The sequence below is a fragment of the Leuresthes tenuis genome, unplaced genomic scaffold (assembly GCF_036924035.1).
Source record: "Leuresthes tenuis unplaced genomic scaffold, fLeuTen1.0.hap1 SCAF_14, whole genome shotgun sequence".
In the NCBI taxonomy this organism is placed as follows: Eukaryota; Metazoa; Chordata; class Actinopteri; order Atheriniformes; family Atherinopsidae; genus Leuresthes; species Leuresthes tenuis.
The window spans coordinates 32,972,702-32,977,930 of record NW_027325368.1 but is presented as its reverse complement, the minus strand read 5'-3'; positions in this window follow the sequence as shown (position 1 = coordinate 32,977,930).

Below are 5,229 nucleotides of genomic sequence, written 5' to 3'. Positions count from 1 at the left end.
AGTAGCTAGCTGATGTAACCAGTTAAAAAAAGAACTGAACTGTGCTAGTCAAACTTTTGTGTGGCCTGCTGAAAATTTTTTTTTGTCCACATTTTAACATTTGTTTGAGAAATAAATGAACAAATTAAAAAAAAAAATTCTTTGCTTGTAGGTCTGTGAAATAGGTATTACGTTTTTATATAAATGGTCTTAAAAAGGTCTTAAAAAGACTTGAATTTGACTTGAAGAAACTTGTAGGAACCCAGTTTCAAGGATAATTCCAGTAAAAATGTTTAAAGTCATGCATCACTAACAATGTCAACAAAATGTTTCTTACTCAGACAGCTAAAGATTCATATTCGATTCATATACAGTTCGATAAAAAGATTTGCATGGAAAAAGAACTGTAGGTTTCTCTCAAATTTGGAGAAGAAATAATAATTCAATTCAGTTTTATTTATATAGCGCCAAATTACAACAAATGTCATCTCAAGGCACTTACATAATATAGTCCAATTCAAGCCAATTGGAATTAAATTAATTGTAATCATAATCCAATGAAATCCAATTAATTAATTTCAAAATAATCCAATTAATTCATGTAGAGCCAATCCAAAAACAATATCCTAGCTAAGGAAACCAACAGATTGCACCGAAATTTGTCTTCAGTCCAATATCCCATCCTCAGCGTGCCTGTGGTGACTGTGGAAAGGAACAACTCCCTTTTAACAGGAAGAAACCTCTGGCAGAACCAGACTCAGGAAGGGTGGCCATCCGCCTCGACCAGCTGGGGTTTGAGAAGACAGAAAAGAGGGGGGAAAAAAGCAACATTCAAAGGATACCTGTTAGAACAGGGAAACACAAGTTAATAACCACAATAATGTCACATTTACATAATATAATGAGAAATTAAACAGGGGGAAAAAGAGAGCAAAGTGAGGAAAGGTGTGACAGATGAGGTCCCCCAGCAGTCTAAGCCTATAGCAGCTTAACTATGGAATGTTTCAGGATCACCTGAGCCATCCCTAACTATAAGCTTTATCAAAAAGGGAAATTTTAAGCCTAATCTTAAAAGTGGAAAAGGTGTCTGCTTCCTGGACATTTACTGGCAGCTTATTCCACAAGAGAGGGGCCTGATAACTGAAGGCTCTGCTTCCCATTCTACTTCTACCATTCTAAACCTGGGAGCGAAGTGCTCTGTTAGGAAACTATCTTACAATGAGATCTTTAAGATATGATGGAGCTCAGTCATTAAGAGCTTTATATGTGAGGAGAAGAATCTTAAATTCTATTCTGAATTTAACAGGGAGCCAATGAAGAGAAGCTAAAACTGGAGAAACATGATCACTCCTGTTAGTTCTCATCAGAACTCTGGCTGCAGCGTTTTGGATCAGCTGGAGGCTTTTCAGAGAATTTGTGGGACAGCCCAATAATAAAGACTAACAGTAGTCCAATCTTGAAGTAAGAAATTATTACGAAGGTGAAAGAAGGCAATCCTAGAAACCTGTTTTATATGTGTGTCAAATGATAAATTCTGGTCAAAAATAACTCCAAGGTTCCTCACTATAGAACTAGAAGCCAATGAAATACCATCTAGAGTAACTATATAACTAGACAATTTCTCCCTGAAGCGCTCAGTTCCAAAGAGAACAACTTCAGTTTTGTCTGAATTTAGAAGCAAACAGATCTGAGTCATCCAAGTCTTTATGTCTTTAAGACATGCTTTTAGTCTGACCAACCTATTGGTTTCATCTGGTTTCATAAATAAGTACAGCTGAGTATCATCAGCATAACAATGGAAATTTATGCCATGCTGTCTAATAATGTTACCTAATAGAAGCATGTATAAAGTAAAAAGAATTGGTCCAAGCACAGAACCCTGAGGAACTCCATGACTTACTCCAATGTGTGAGGAAGATTCTTCATTTACAAGAACAAACTGGAATCTATCAGATAAATATGACTTAAACCAGCCTAATGCAGTCATTTAATCCCAATAACATGTTCAAGTCTTTGTAACAGAATGCTGTGATCGATCGTATCAAATGCAGCACTGAGATCCAACAGGACAAGCACAGAAACAAGTCCGCTATCAGAGGCTAAGAGGAGATCATTGGTAACTTTAACCAGTGCTGTTTCTGTGCTATGATGCACTCTGAATCCTGACTGAAACTCCTCAAACAGATTATTTCTATGTAAATGATCATAAAGTTGAACTGCAACTATTTTTTCAAGAACTTTAGACCAAAAAGGTCTACAGTTAGTGCCACCGCTGCCTTGTGGTTATATTCTGCAGATATTCTCGTTTCCACCTACTCCAGAACTGTTCTGTTAGAAACTGTACATGATGCCATCTTTTTGCTCCATACAAGTCCTCTCTAGGGAACGTGCCTGGTGGGGGGAGTACTCTACTTGACTTCATGTTGATCAGATGATTGGGGGTGAGTGGTTCGAGGCTTTCAGGGCAGTTTAAACTATCCACAGTGAGGGGTCGACTGTTGACTATGGCCATGGCTTCGTACAGTACAGTATGTAATGAAGCATCATTGAGTCTGCCTTGAGAAGGTGACAGAGTAGTGCTCAGAATGCTTTTGACAGTCTTTATCTGGCGTTCCCACACACGTGACTGGAGTGGAGTGCATTCTGGAGTGACCAGAATTTATCATTTGACGCACATATAAAACAGGTTTCTAGGACTGCCTTCTTTCACCTTCGTAATATTGCTAAAATCAGGAACATCCTGTCTCAGGGTGATGCAGAGAAACTAGTCCATGCATTTGTTACTTCAAGATTGGACTACTGTAATTCCTTATTATTGGGCTGTCCCACATATTCTCTGAAAAGCCTCCAGCTGATCCAAAATGCTGCAGCCAGAGTTCTGATGAGAACTAACAGGAGAGATCATGTTTCTCCAGTTTTAGCTTCTCTTCATTGGCTCCCTGTTAAATTCAGAATAGAATTTAAGATTCTTCTTCTCACTTATAAAGTTCTTAATGACCGAGCTCCATCATATCTTAAAGATCTAATTGTAAGGTATTTTCCTAACAGAGCACTTCGCTCCCAAACTGCAGGTTTACTTGTTGTTCCCAGAGTTTCTAAAAGTAGAATGGGAGGTAGAGCATTCAGTTATCAGGCCCCTCTCTTGTGGAATAAGCTGCCAGTAAATGTCCAGGAAGCAGAAACCCTTTCCACTTTTAAGATTAGTCTTAAAACTTTCCTTTTTGATAAAGCTTATAGTTAGGGATGGCTCAGGTAATCCTGAAACATCCCATAGTTAAGCTGCTATAGGCTTAGACTGCTGGGGGACCTCATCTGTCACACCTTTCCTCACTTTGCTCTCTTTTTCCCCCTGATTAATTTCACAATTGATTTTATGTACATGTGACATTATTGTGATTATTAACCTATGTTTCCCTGTTCCAACAGATATCCTTTGAATGGCGTTATGGTGTTTTTCCCCCCTCTTTTCCCTCTTTTCTGTCTTCTCAAACCCCAGCTGGTCGAGGCGGATGGCCACCCTTCCTGAGTCTGGTTCTGGCAGAGGTTTCTTCCTGTTAAAAGGGAGTCGTTCCTTTCCACAGTCGCCACAGGCACGCTCAGGACGGGAGATTGGACTGAAGACACGTTTCGGTGCAATCTGTTGGTTTCCTTAGCTAGGATATTAATTTTTTGAATTGGCTCTATAAGAATTAATTGGATCATGATTACAATGAATTGAATTCCAATTGGCTTGAATTGGACTATATTACTTAAGTGCCTTGAGATGACAATTGTTGTAATCTGGCGCTATATAAATAAAATTGAATTGAATTGAATTGAATTCATGACGAAGTCACACTGTTTTTGTGACAAAAATGTGGTCAGCCTCTGTAGATTAAGCTCTTGTAAACCTTTTTAGAATTCATTCTTTGCACCCACAAAATTAGTGCCTTGATCACACTGAATTTGACGGACTGCACCTCTTACAGCAATGAAGCATGGCAGGGAATTGATGAAGGTGTGGTGAACATATCCTCCAACATCTCGATGTGAATGGCTCGTGAGCAAAAACAGGTAAAGAGCAACCCATATCGTTTTAGCTGTTTTCTTCCCTGTGTAGTCGTGAAAGGACCAAAACAATCCATCCCACAGTATGTGAAAGGGGGTAGGGCTCGACTCGTTCTATTGGTAAGTCACTCATTCTTTTACCCTCTGCAGCTCTCCTGAGTTTACGACAAATCACACACTGCTGGATGTATGACGCTACTGCTCTGCTCATTCCTGGAAGACAATATCCGCTGGCTCTGATTTCATTGATTGTAAAGCCTTTCCCTTAATGCTTTGTCTTTTCATGGTTGTGAAGCATCCATCGAGAAAAGCATCAAGATGATGTAATTTGTTGCAACGCTGTAGTTGATTACCTTTGCTTAACAATTTGATTACCTCTTCATGTGCTTGCTTTTGCAGATCCCGGATTATGACATGCTCAGCACTTTCTCTTTCGCTCACTGAAGAAAGAGCATTTGATGTGACCTTTTTAGCTCGCCGAAGCAGACGGGCTATGGCTCTGGTAGCTCTGGACCATGATGAGAACTTTGACAGACAGTCGGCAAGAATCATTATTTCTGTGGTTTTTGTTTGCAGGGCTTGTGCCTTTTTGACTTCTGGATCGCCTATGGATAGGTCAGGCACTGCATTATTTTACCTCGGGATGCGCCATCTGCTGGATTCTCATCTGTGGGAACATAGTGCCTTTGCTGGGGGTTTGTGCAGTGGCGAATCTTCTGGACCCGGTTTGCAACATAGGTGTGAAATCGCAGAGCATCTTTGATTATGTAGCCTAACACTATCTTTGAGTCTGTCCAAAAGTATTCTTTCCCATCAACAATTCTCAATTCTTCTCTGAGCATATTGAAGACGCTTACCTTACTTCCCTTGGTTTCATTTGTGCTTCTTTTGACATAGGATGAGTTCGATGAGTGCAGAGCATGCAGGGAAGTGATTGGGTTACATGCTATTTCTGTTTCTACTCACACAACTCACACAAATCATAGCCAATCAAGAACTTTCTGTGTCAGCTTTTGGTTCTCTTCACAATCATTCAATATTTCCAAACCTTTCACACGAGGCATGGCTTGGTGACAGGTATTTAGGAAATCAGAGAAGGCCCTTAATCCTTCAGCATCTTTGGTCTGCACCTTTGGCCATTTTGACAGCTTTTCCCTGAAGGCCCTTTGGATCACAAATGGCTGTAACCAAATGGCTGTAACA